This window comes from Lithobates pipiens, unplaced genomic scaffold, assembly GCF_037356315.1.
Source record: "Lithobates pipiens isolate NorthernLeopardFrog02 unplaced genomic scaffold, aLitPip1_a1.2 Scaffold_13, whole genome shotgun sequence".
In the NCBI taxonomy this organism is placed as follows: domain Eukaryota; kingdom Metazoa; phylum Chordata; class Amphibia; order Anura; family Ranidae; genus Lithobates; species Lithobates pipiens.
In genome coordinates, this window is record NW_027507718.1 from 232,329,918 (window position 1) to 232,344,147 (window position 14,230).

The 14,230-nt window shown below is 44.3% G+C and overlaps 1 long non-coding RNA gene across 1 annotated transcript in view; it reads left to right on the top strand.

Moving 5' to 3' along the window:
• Positions 1–8,778: 8,778 nt before the first annotated feature.
• LOC143974702 (uncharacterized) overlaps positions 8,779–14,230 on the top strand; it is a 244,376-nt gene continuing 238,924 nt past the window's right edge. The window contains exon 1 of the long non-coding RNA XR_013272269.1: positions 8,779–8,947. This is a non-coding gene — a long non-coding RNA (uncharacterized LOC143974702). The remainder of the gene's footprint in view (positions 8,948–14,230) is intronic.

Below are 14,230 nucleotides of genomic sequence, written 5' to 3' on the forward strand. Positions count from 1 at the left end.
TTGGCTCACACAGCAGCAGGATCCATTGGGTCCTTCTGCTGTCAATCACAGCCAGTGAGCCAATGAGGGGAATCGAGGGGGTGGGGACTGTGCTCTGTGTGTAAATGGACAATGTCCATTCACAGGAGCACGGCTCAGGAGCAAACCTGCTTGGGATCCCCCATAGCAAGAGGCTTGCTATTGGTGGTCAGTGGCAGATCTTCAGCTCTGGAATCTGTCTCTTAATGATGATGCCAGGAAAGGGCTATACTTCAATGGTCAAGTGGAGATGATTCTGCCTGGTACTGGCGCTGGTGCTAGTACAGTTTGAATTTAGTGCCTGGTGTGGGAATGCACCTGGCATCCTGCTGCCACTTAACAAAGTACCCCACACGTGGTGGGCTGAACAGGGAGAACAGAAGGGCCAAATGTCTGGGGCTAGAATCCCTGTTTCAGGTTTTCTCCCACTTCCAGTCTGGTAAAACTGTTGTCACTTCCTGTCTGGAACCCTCTTGTGCATGTAGTTCACCAGAGCTTCACAGGTTGCCACCGGACTCCTCTTCCACTCCTCCACGATTACATCACGGAGCTGGTGGATGTTAAAGAGCTTGCGCTCCTCATTCTTCCATTTGAGAATGCCGCAGAGATGCTCAATAGGGTTTAGGTCTGGAGACATGCTTGGCCAGTGCATCACCTTTACCCTCAGCTTCTTTAGCAAGGCAGTGGTCGTCTTGGAGGTGTGTTTGGGGTCCTTATCATGTTAGAATACTGCCCTGTGGCCCAGCCTCCAAAAGGAGGGGATCATGCTCTGCTTTAGTATTGTCACAGTACATGTTGGCATTCATGGATCCCTCAATGAACTGTAGCTCCCCAGTGCCGGCAGCACTCATGCAGCCCCAGACCATGACACTCCCACCACCATTCTTCACTGTAGGCAAGACACACTTGACTTTGTACTCCTCACCTGGTTTCTGCCACACATGCTTGACACCATCTGAACCAAATAAGTTTATCTTGGTCTCATCAGACCACATGACATGGTTCCAGTAATCCATGTCCTTAGTCTGCTTGTCTTCAGCAAACTGTTTGTGGGCTTTCTTGTGTGTCATCTTTATAAGAGGCTTCCTTCTGGGACAACAGCCATGCAGACCAATTTGATGCAGTGTGTGGTGTATGGTCTGAGCACTGACAGGCTGATCCCCCACCCCATCAACCTCTGCACAATGCTGGCAGCATTCAAATGTCTATTCCCCAGAGACAACCTCTGGATATGCCGCTGAATAAGTGCACTCAACTACTTTGGATCGACCATGGTGAGGCCTATTCTGAGTGAACCTGTCCTGTTAAACTGCTGTATGGTCTTGCCCACCGTGCTGCAGCTCAGTTTCAGGGTCTTGGCAATCTTCTTAAAGCCTAGGCCATCTTTATGTAGAGCAACAATTATTTTTTACAGATCCTCAGAGAGCTCTTTTCCATGAGGTCCATGTTGAGCTTCCAGTGACCAGTATGAGAGCGTGAGAGCGATAACACCAAATTGAACACACCTGCTCTCCATTCACACCTGAGACCTTGTAGCACTAACTAGTCACATGAGACCGGGGAGGGAAAATGGCTAATTTGGCCCAATTTGGAAATTTTCCCTTAGGGGTGTACTCACTTTTTTTGCTAGCGGTTTAGACATTAATGGCGGTGTGTTGAGTTATTTTGAGGTGACAGCAAATGTACACTGTTATACAAGCTGTACACTCACTATTTTACATTGTAGCAAAGTGTCATTTCTTCAGTGTTGTCACATGAAAAGATATAATAAAATATTTACAAAAATGTGAGGAGTGAAACTTTTGTGAGATACTGTATATGCTAAAGCTTTTTTAGCTTTAGCCTCCACACATACCTAGTACATGCTTAAACTGTTTGTTATTTTTCAACAAAAACACTTGAAAAAAACATAGGCTTCTTAAACACAGGTAGCCATGAGCCTATTCAGCATAATGCCTGCCATATTTCCTCCTCCCAAGCAGCCCAGCTGCAGCATACAGCCTGTCATAATTCACTTGCTGGTCGCCATATGTATATACAATATATGTACAATATTTGGCCTGTCAGCAAGTGGTTATACTAAGATCATGGCAGCAGTTTAAGCCATGAACTTGGTGTCATTTTTTACAACCAGCTATTGGCAATGTAGTAAAAGATCCAGACAGCTGAAGAGCTGCCTGATCACTTTTACACTGCTGAGATGGGCTGCCGTCACCGTGGACTGCCAGGTTTGGTGAACACAGAGGGGATGGAAGAACATTGGTTCCCTCATCTTTTCCATGATGAATGAAGCCAGAAGTGACAAGGACTTAGGAGTCAATTCATGGAATCTTTTCATCGGATATTCCGATTGTGTGTGGGCCTTATCTGACTTTTTTTTTCCTGAAAATTCTGACAGACCTAGAAATACAACACGTTTTAAATCTTTCCGATGGAATCAATTCCTATCGGGAAAACCATTCATCTCTATGCTGTTCCGACGGACCAAAAAGGACGCATGGGCAACTTTTGACTACTGGCTATTGAACTTCCCTTTTCTAGTCCCGTCGTACGTGTTGTATGTCACCACGTTCTAAAAGATCGGACTTTGGTGTGATCGTGTGTAGGCAAGACTGTTTCAGTGGAAATCCATCGGAAAAACTGGCAGAATTTATTCTGACGGAAAAACTGGTTGTGTGTATGCGGCATAAGAGTTAAGTAACGACTAATAAAATGTGGCAAAATACTGCAGGCTGAAACAATTGTGCAAGTGTTCAATTCATCATGAATTTTGCGTTAAATAGCAAATGCAGTGTTTCTTTGATTTAGAGGTAATTACCACATTATTTAATGTGGTAATTTATGGCATTGAGCTAGTTGCTATGGAGCGGGCCAGGAAGCCTCAACACATCCTTAACAACAGATGACTCATCAGCTGTCAGCAGGTTCATTTTAAATGGTGTGGGGTCCCCCCTCAAAACCCATACCAGACCCTTATCCAAGCATGCAGCCTGGCAGGTCAAGAATGGGGGAGATGAGCGAGCAATGCCTCCTACGCCATCTGACAGTTCTTTTATAGGTAAGTGTGGGGCCACCTGGTGATGTCACCTGGTGGCACCGCCCCCCTCGTGAAGTAACAGACCCAACATGACCCAGCATTCCCCAAAGCACCCACCCCCATGTTGTGGCCTGGTTTGGTTCAGGGGGGTGCTTTGGGGCATGCTGGGTCATGTTGGGCTGGTGACATTGCAAAGGGGGCGGTGCCACGAGGTGGCCCCACCCTTACCTATATAAGAACTGTCAGATGGCGGAGGAGGCATTTGGCAGCCAGCCATCCTCACGAGCGTAGCTCTTTTTTTTCGGGGTCCGGAGGTGCATGGGCATTGTGAGTGATGATGGATTTACATCGGGGGGACACTGTTTCTTTTTTTATAATTTTTTAATTATTAGGAATTGTCAAAAACTGTCTCTGTGTTTTTAATATTTTTTGACACTTTTTTTGGTGAATGAATATGGGGTACAGTGTACCCCATACTCATTCACATGCGGGGCGGGACCCCCACAACCGCCGGCCAAGGTTGTGGGGATGAGCCCCCCTGCCCCAAAACCCCCCCACGTTGAGAGCATGTGGCCTGGCATTGCTTGTGCCCCCCTTCTGACCTCCCGGGCTGCATTCTCAGATAAGGGTCTGGTATGGATTTTGGGGGGACCCACACCATTTTCTTTTTCATTTTGGCACTAGCCTTCCCACTAGTTCATCCACTAGTCCACCCACTAGCTATTTTTCAAAAAGCAGGGGACCCCCACACTGTTTTTTGACAAATACTGCATGTAATACCACCAGTAAAATCCTGGTGGTAAATATTGCATGTTTTTTAACCCGCTGATCCGTTTGTAAATTGGACTTAAGAGCTTTTTATACAATATTTAAAGGCACATTTTTCATTTTGCGGTAAATACAGCATAATTGTTATTTTTCTTATGAACTGGACTTAATTTACACATGCGGTAAATGTTGATGAATTGGCCCCTTAGTCATTTCTGATTTCCCTGCCTGTTATAGCTAAGGAAAAAGCAAACATGACCTATGCTTGATTAGCTGTTTGGGCATGGGGGGAACATTGGGGGTCTAATAGACCCTGGTAGACCCTGATGTCTCCCCAAAGAGTACTTGTCACCTGACTATCGCATGGGGGTTTTTGGCCTCCGTGTGATAGCAATAAAGTTTAGTTAAGCAAAAACAAAAATGGGTAAAAAAAATTTTTTAACAAAATAAAAATGATTTAAAAAAATGTAAAATCACCCCCCATGCTCCTATGCACACATGCAAATGTAACTGTCTGCATAGTTCTGGCATGCGTATGTAAGGAGCGATTGCACTACACATATGAGGTATCGCCACAAACGGCAGAGTGAGAGAGCCACCATTCATGTTTATCTCTACACTGATAAGCTGCAAAGGCTTTTAAAATGTGTCCTATGAAAACTTTGTTGCCTTTTCTTGGGTGCATGCAATTTTGAGTCTTGACATGTTTATTACCTATTTACTTGATGTAACATCATCTTTTATATTTTACCCAGAAAAAAATGGGTAATATGTTGTGTCTATGTGCACTAAAATTTATTTCTTGTGTATTTTTAGTGACTCTTTTTCCTGAAAATTTGTGTTTGATAAACAACTACCCAGATATTGTGTGACATAAAAAAGTTTTTTTATGTATGACATTAGATATCTGTGTTGTTTTCTTTTCTATGTTCTTGCTTAAAAAAAAAAAAAAAAAAAAATTAATAAAACAGCCACTATTGTGTTCTGCAAAATAACAATAACAAGAGCGGCATGCCGACCTAGCACAATACCACAATAAATTTTATTTTAAAATAAAATAGCAATCATTGTACTCACAAATGCATGTAATAACTAAACATATGGAACCAGTTGCCTTCAGAACTGCTGCATTCTACCAGTGGTATGGGAAGAACAGGGGGCGTCTGTGGTTTTGGCTGATGTGCCTTGAGGGTGAATCCTCTTCCTCAGAGCCAAGAAAGTGAATAATATGTTCTCCAGGGCTTTGGCTTTCACCAAAATATATTTGTGGATTCTAATGCCACGTACACACGACCGGACTTTTTGACAGCAAAGGTCCGACAGAATGAATACATCGGACAATTCTATCGTGTGTGGGCTCCATCGGACCTCTGCTTGCTAAAAATCCGACAGACTTTAGAAATCGAACATGTTTTAAATTTTCCCGCTGGAACTCCGCCGGACCCAGATCCTAGTGGGAAACCCTTTTCGTCTGTATGCTGGTTCGATGGACCAAATACGACGCAAGGGCGGCTACAGCACCTGCCCGCGAGAATGTTTCCAGAGCGATCCTATTGCGCTGGTTCTCGGCTGCAAGGTACTGTACATCTCGCGCTCGTTGCCATAGGAAAAACACATTTTCCTATTGCAGCGAGCGTGAGAGAGAGGCGACAATGTCCCTTTCAGTTCTGGTATGGATTTTAAGGGGAAGCCAATACACCGAAAAAACGGCATGGGGGTCCCCCCAAAATCCATACCAGACCCTTATCCGAGCACGCAGCCCAGCCGGTCGGAAAAGGGAATGGGGACGAGCGAGGCCCCCCCCCCCCCTCCTGAGCCGTACCAGGCCGCATGCCCTCAACATGGGGGGTGGATGCTTTGGGGAAGGGGAGCGCCCTGCCCTGTCCCCGGAGCTGCCTAATAAATTACTTTAAAAACCTGTCTAGTGTGTTTTTTTATTGACACTTTTTCCCCCAGGTGAATGGTATACTTATTCATACTTATTAATATAGGGTGGGGGGCCGGGATCTGGGGGCCCCCATATGGAAGGGGGCTCCTGGATTCCAATAAGCCCCCCGCCCGCAGACCCCGACAACCAACGGGCAGGGTTGTCGAGAAGATGCCCTTGTTGTTGGGAAGGGGCGCCCCCATTCCCCAAAGCACCCACCCCCCATGTTGAGGGCATGCGGCCTGGTATGGCTCAGGAGGGGGGGGGGGCGCTCACTCGTCCCCACTCCCTTTCCTGACCAGCCAGGCTGCCTGCTCAGATAAGGGTATGATATTGGGGAGACCCGCACGCAGGGCTCGCAAGGTGTCAATCTCGCCGATAAAAGCGGCGAGATTGACTTCCTTTTCTAGTCCCGTCGTTACTCATCACGTTCAAAATTAACAGACTTTAGTCCGTGTGTGGGCAAGCCCGTTCATTTGGAAGTCCGCCGGAACTCCGTCGGAACTCCGTCGGAACTCCATCGGGAAGTCCGTCAGACCTAGTCTGCTGGAAAGTCCAGTCGTGTGTACAGGGCATAAGTCATTTTCTTGCAAAAAAAATCAGATTTTAACTCAACTCAAATCATTTAAATTTGGACTCCTCCAATTTGTTCGCTGATCCCCAGTAAGCAGGTGGATGGCTAGTCCATGTCCTCTCCGCTTATGCAAAGCAGACATAGACACAGCCCGCTCTCCTCTATGGGTGGTTGGATGTGAATGGACCACCTGTTTGTTTACAACTGACTGCCAATCTATTTGATCCCAATCCGTCTGTTTTTAGCGGACCGGATTGGATGGCGGTGGGTGTAAACAGACACATTTCCATTTACATCCGCCGGTCCATAGGTGATAATGGAGGGACCGATCGGGTCGACATGGAAAGCCGACCGGTGGACCCGATAAGTTGAAAGGGGCCTAAGTGGTTGTGTCACTCTTGATTAAGGGGAACTGTTGTTGAATAATTTACGTACGTCCAAAGAGTGAACCTTTAATCACAAGCTAATGGCTGCAGTAGCACCTATTAGCTTGTGCAGGTTTTGTTTATCCTTTGACTGGCTTCAAAGTGAAAGTGATGCGGCAGCTCCATAGCTGCTGATCACTTTCACAAAGCCGGCAGTGCGGTGCCTCCCCCAACTCCCGCGGTTTCTGGGCTTTCCCACTCTAGAGCTCCTAGTTAACTCTAAACTGATGAGCTGTAAAGGCTTTTAAAGCATCATCTATGGAGATTTTTGGGCACCGTAGTTATTGGCGATATCGTAGGCGCGTGCAATTTTAAGACATCGAATGTTTGGTATCTATTTACTCGATGCAACCTTATCTTTTTAACCAAAAATTGGTATTATATGGTGTGCTTTTGCACTAAAATTCATTCTACCGGACCTCTGCTTTCAGAAAATCTTTAATGTTCTAGGGGTTTAAGCAATGTTATTGGCTAAAATAACATGGCTATACTTGCCTGCTCTGTACAATAGTTTTGCATAGAACAGCCCTGATCCTCTTCTTCTGCTGTCTCCCGTTGGTGCTCCAAGCCCCTCCTCTTCATTGGGTGCCCCCACGGAAAGCTGCTTTCCATGGAGGCACCCGTGCGGGCTCGCTCCCAAGTCCCGTCGCAGCATCCTTTGGCACGGACAGCAGGACTTGGGCGGGCCCCCGCCTAGCACCCGTGTCACAAGATTTGATTGACAGCAGCAGAAGCCATCAATCTGTCCAATGAGGAGAGAGACCGCTGTGCTTGTACACATCACTGAATCACAGAAGGTGACAGCAGCACAGAAGGTTTTTCCCCTTAATGCAAAAGGTGAAAACTCTTAAAGCAGAGTTCCACTGGTTGTTAAGTTTATTAAAAGTCAGCAGCTACAAAAACACTTACCTGTCCCACGGTCCAGCGAAGAAGCCGCCCGGAAACCCCCCCCCCCCCGCGCGCGTGCTCACGACGCCGGCATAGTAAGTGTGGGCGCCCAGCTGTGACAGCTTGAGTTGGACAGTCGGTCGTGCACTGCGCATGCGCGAGTCGCGCCACTTTTTTTCAGGGGCCAAGCAATGGTCTGGGACCTGTGATGTGTCCCAGAAGATTGCAGGGTGGGAGGGGTCGCCTAGGGGGAGAGGAGGAATTTCCTAGGTGGCCAGACCAGGAAGTGGGAGCTGGGTACCTATCCAAACTAGCCCCCCCCCCAAAAAAAAAATTACATGCCAATTGTGGCCTTTCAGGGGGCGATGGGGTACTTAAATTGGAAGATCCACTTTTGGGTGGAACTCCGCTTTAAGGCTTTAGAACCACTTTATTGGTTAATAGTGTAATAAAGTTTATTTATTTCATTTAAAACCAATAAAGTGCAGCAGCCATTTTTCTTCCAATTCTGTTCAATAACCAGTGCGGCTCCTTCTGCTTGATTCCGAGCATGCGTGAACTTTTGTGCGACAGACTTGTGTACACAGGATCGGACTTGCCGACAACAAATTTTGTTGTCAGAAAAATTGAGAACCTGCTCTCAAACATTTGTGTGCGGAAATTCCGACAGCAAATGTTCGATGGAGCATACACACAGTCGGACTTTCCGACAACAAGCTCACATCGAACATTTCATATCGTGGCATTAGGTTTCATGTACATGGGACGTTTCTCAACCTCTCCGGAACGCTGGAACATCACAGCTAGTAATCCATGTTTAAAAACGTGTGTTTAGCAGCGTTTACAAGCCATGTTTAGCCGTGTTTCCTAAACGTTTGTTTACCAGCAGCAGTGTACATGAGGCCTAAGGTACAGAAGTGCTCAGTTGTGAAGTAGTAGTAGTTATAGCGACACGCTATAAGGGTCATTCACTAAGAACGTTTTTTTTTAGTCACAGGATTGCAATGGCTCTCTTCTCAGCTAGCATGAAGCGTGCCTAGCTGTTGTAGGATAAAAGCTGAAGTAAAGTGCTGGTAAGAGACACAGCCTGAGGAGGATTGTATGTACACAAACAGCTTGCGCTGGTGGAGTGCTGGGAGGAAGAGCTCAGTCAGTCAGTGACTGCCCAGAAGCTGGAGCTGTACACACTCAGCACAAGTTTCTCCTCAGCTCAGCCTGTAAAGACCTGCCTGCTGGAGGGAGAACTAGGATTATGTCCTGTCACAGCTACAAGTCTCTGACCACACTGAGCAGAACACATTGCTGAGCCGGTGAGTAGCTTTAGAAACCTTCTTCTATCACTTGGGAAGAAGGATGGGACATGTTCTGAGTAATCACAGGAGGGTCTGAGTGATCTCCTGCCAGTATAGGAAGTGTGATAGTTTATGGATTCTTCTATGCTGTATATATTCTAGGCATTCTTCTGCTCAGGGACAGTCCCTGGATTTAAAGGTCTGTCCCTGAGAAAGTCAGCCTGGTAAATGTTCTTTATATTCAAGAATGGGCCATTTTTCGTATGCTTTGTACCGACATCTCCGATGATTTTACTATAGAGAAGCTTCCCTTGGTATTGCAAACTTCAAACTCAGCAGCGACAAATCCTGAGGCTGCTGACATTTAGCCCTCGCTCACATTGACCAGCGGCTTTAAATTGCACAACTTCATCTCAAAATCGCTCGTTTTCAAAGCCACGCATCAGTGCGACTTTGGAAGACATTCGTGCAGCTTCATGTTAAGTTGAAATCGGCAAAAGTAGTGCAGGAACAACTTTTTTTTTTTTAAATTTGACCAGTGCAATTGCCTGCGATAGGATGCGACTTTTCATGCGATTGGACCTGACAAGTCGCTCCAATGGGAACGAGGGCTGAAGGCTTTATTCGCAGGACTGTAACATTTTAAATGATTGGTATTACATGTGTTTTCTAGGAGAAAAGTCCCTGCATAATGATCAGTAAAATCTTTGCGTTTAAACACATACAAATGCGTATGCGTACATAGTTTCTTTTTACGATAATTTATTTTTCCCCTTTTGTTTAGACTTGCATTTTCAAACGTGTATTTATGCTTTTTTTTTATTTTTTATGCGTAAGCACATAAAGCTTATGTTCTTAGACGCAGATTTTTGGATTCTGTGTTACGAAACTGAATGCAGTGCATGTTTACCCTGGCTGGCATTGAAAACAATGCAGCTACGTTCAGATCCATAATTAACCCCTTGGTGCCTAAGGGTAAAACCAATCTTAATGCCTAAGCATAATTTTGCAACTTTGACATGTGTTAGTAAAACCGTACAACTACTTTGTGTATCCAGGTAGATTATACCTTGTTTTTCTCAGAAAAAAATGGGCTTTTATTTGGTGGTAAATGGTAATGGATATCTCCTGATTTTATTTAATTATTATTATCAAAGGATAACTGTTCGAAAATAGTAAAAAAAAAAAAAAAAAAATTAATTCAGCTGTATAATTCTTGGCCATGACCTACCACCCTAAATAAATTCTCCTGCTCCTGATGATCGCAGCGATACCACATAGTTACATAGTTAGTAAGGTTGAATAAGTAAGTCCATCCAGTTCAACCTGAGTGAGTGTCTACAATGGTCCCTATCCCTGTACATTGTACACTCACATTGGTCCCTACCCTCAAGGAGACCACAATGCAAGGTCCCCATTCATATACTAGGGCCAAAAGCCAATTAACCTACCTGCATGTCTTTGGATTGTGGGAGGAAACTGGAGTGCCTGGAGGAAACCCACACAGGCACAGGGAGAACATGCAAACTCCAGGCAGGTAGTGTCATGGTTGGGATTTGAACCAACAACCCTTTTTACTGCTAGGTGAGAGTGCTAACCACTACACCACTGTGCCACCCACTGTGTATATATAGTATAGCCCAGGAACAATAATACACATTTTTATTTTATTTTTTTTGCCCTACTTAAATCACACTGACAAAAAAAAAATCCTGCTTAAAATATACCGACCCTGACCTTGACCTTAACCCTGACACTAACCTAGAGCAAACCTTGATCTGGGTATTTTTTCTTTCTTTTTCTTTCTTTCTTTCTTTCTTTCTTTCTTTCTTTCTTTCTTTCTTTCTTTCTTTCTTTCTTTTTTTACACATACTTTTTTTTCCCCTCTTTGCAAGGAGTGAGAAAGATACATTGTACCTTTCCTCGCCATTCACAGAGAGAGAATCATGAGTGGGCTTCACAGTGACTGATCACTGTGATAGCCAATCAGAGGCTACCACTGCAATTATTATTATTATTCACTATTTATATAGCACCAACAGTTTACGCAGCGCTTTACAATGCATAGGGGGGACAACACAATTAAAGTACAATACAAAAGGTACAGGAGGGCCCTGCTCGTAGAGCTTACATTCTAAAGGGAGGGGGTGGTGGTACAAAAGGTAATAGCTGCAGAGAATGATTTGATTGGGGTGGCTCGGGGGTGGCACTGCAATGAGGTAAATCAGAATCAGGAGTCAATGAGACCCCGGTCCCTGTGATGGCAGTGCGCTGTGTGAGTGCGCATATGCAGCCCCACAGAAAAAATCCCAGTGCAGTGGGGCCGAATATACCTTGTTTCCCCGAAAATAAGACCTAGAGTGATTGTCGGTGATGGCTGCAATATAAGCCCTACCCCCCCAAATAAGCCCTAGTTAAAGTCCTTGTAGGTCTTGTTTTCAGGGTAGGTCTAATTTTCAGGGAGACAGGGTATGTGTTACATCGTTGTAAGGGGGTAAAAAAACACTAGTATATGCGTTTTTTTTAATGCCCATGTGAATGAAGTGTAAGCTTGGGCTCCCATGTATGCGGTGAGGGACACTGTATGTGATTTGGATAGGAATCGCATTGGGCTCCGATGTCTATTTATTAAATCTTAGGGAAAAAGAAGAGGTTGTTGTGTAATGTACTGTTTTTAATGCATCAATACCACAGCCATCATCATGTCAATCATGATGTCCAGCCAAGTATTCCAAATTAATCATGGCATCCAATAAACAGTCCACATCAGTCAGGAGTACCTGTTGCCCATTAATCTGTACATGACTTCTGTCACTAAATAACAAAACGAAATGACAAATTTCCTGCCACTGAACAAATTTGGCTTTACAACCACATGAATTAATTATATAACAAAGTCAGCAGTCAAGTGAAAAGAAATGTAAAAAAAAAAAGAAAAAATTTAAACGTTGTTTACATTTTTTCTTTTTCTTTTTTTTTTTTTTTTTTAATTTCTTTTCACTTGACTGCTGGCTTTGTTATATAATTAATTATATATAATAATATATAATAAGTCGTGCCATTGCTGTAATACTGATGGCAGTGGGAGCAAAAGGGCTAAACACTAATTTTTCCACACTAGAATTCCACAGTTCTATAAAAGGGGAACAAATACGCAATGGAAAATGCTACGGATTAAAGTAGACCTGAAGATAAAATTGTTTATGCTTTGGGTTAGTCATATTAAAATGGACCAACTCAAAATCTTGGATAGCTTTAAATAATTGATGAGGTATGTGGCAGAATAGGTGTAAAAATCTGCAGAAATGTACCTTTTCACTTTTAGGCTACATGTACACTACCCTACCCTGACCGCGGGCGCAGAAAAATGCAAAATGTGGCAAAAACGCAAAACACAGTCAAAATTTTCCTATCCTGAAGGTCGATTCTTCGATGGTCAGGAGTGGGAGGTTTAACCTCACCTAAAAGCAGCAGCTTCTAAATTCTGCTAATAGCCCATGTGTTCACCCTCCTGAATAACCCCTGTCTGGTCCATTGCATACCACATTAATATTACTGACCCTGAAGTAAACCCATCAGAAAAAATAAACTTGGCCAAAAGCTACTTTCTGCAAAAGATAGGGGTAAAAGGGAAGCTCTGCTTGTTTGCTTCCTCCCCCCTCCGCTGCCACATTTGGCACCTTTTGGGGGGGGTGGGTACCCGTTTTTGACAGGTACCCTTCCCCACTTCCGGGAGACCTCAAGGCGGTGTGATCACTCGAAAGTTCAAGAGTAACGAATGGCGGCGGCAGCACTTGAGAGCCGATTGAAAAATCGGCTGGTGTGCCGACATCGAGGGATCCCTGGACAGGTAAGTGTTCATATATTAAAAGTTAGCAGCTACAGTATTTATAGTTGAATTTTTTGGTGAGGGGGGCAGAACCCCTCTTTAAATACTTACTTACCTCTTCTGTTACCGTCTGTCAAACACTGCTATGTTTTAATGGAGTGGCATTTGGTAGCATGCGTAGTGGTAAAGGTAGGTATTTACTCTTCCAGGAAGAGTTTTTTTTTGGGGGGGGGGGGGGTGGGGGTTGCTGACAGGGTCACTTTAAGTGTATGATACAATACTTTTTTTTCTGATGCTAGATGTCCTCAGTCTGATTGGAACTACCATTTAACCCACTTCCATTGAGCCCAGGTCAACCTGGACCCACCCCAGCCTGTGATTGCACAGTGAAAGGAGAAGCAGCACAGCATTAAGCTCATCTTTTGCCATGTACACATGATCGTAAATTTTGGTCGGAAAAAGCTCTGATGGTTTTCCCGACTGAATTCCAACAGGATTTCGCGCAAGTTGTCTTGCATACACACGGCCACACCAAATTCCGTCCTTCAAGAATGCAGTGATGTACAACACATGCGACGGGATTAGAAAAAGGAAGTTCAATAGCCAGTAGCCAATAGCTTCCATCTCGTAGTTGAATCTGAGCATGCGTGAGTTTTTGCGCATCGGAATTGCATACACACGAATGGATTTTCGGATAGGAACTTTCTCCAACTGAAAAATTGAGAACCTGCTCTCAATCTTTTGCTGGCCGAAATTCAGCCAACAATAGTCCGATGGAGCATACACACGATCAAATTTTTGGACCAAAAGCTCTCATCAGTCTTTTGCTGCCCGAATTTCCGATTGTGTGTATGCAGCATTTCTTTCCCTCTATTAGTATGCTTCATATCAACACATGAACTGACTGGCTCTTTGCTGCTTCTTCTTCTTGCACTTTAGCTCTGCTGCACAGGGATTGCAAGCTGCGGATACCAAGTCAAATTCAGGTATTTACACTGCTTGTATTAAAATAAATACATGTAATGGTTGTGTTAATGATTACGGGGCTGCATTAATTTGTGTCTTTTATATCTGCCTGGAGTTTAACTTTAATGAAGCTGAACCTATTCACTGAGTCAACTAGTGTGCCGTCAGTTTGCGCCCATCAAGATCTTCTGGCACAGCCGTTTTGCTTTGTAACGAAGTCCTTTAGATTGTTTTCATATGACACGACACCCTCTGGCAGAAGTTTATAGAATTTGCAAATAACATACTGGTTATAGTGATACGTTTATTGACCAGCGACCACTAGTATGCTTTATGCTTTGTAAAGGTGTGCATTACATGACAGTAATACTTAAGCTAAGCATGCTATACAAAAGCTGATTTTTTGCTAATGATTTGGCCATTTGCAGTGACACAGAGCAACACTGGAATGCGGCAAAACAAAATATTTGATCAGAAAAAGAAATATAAGCCAGCCATAGATGGAA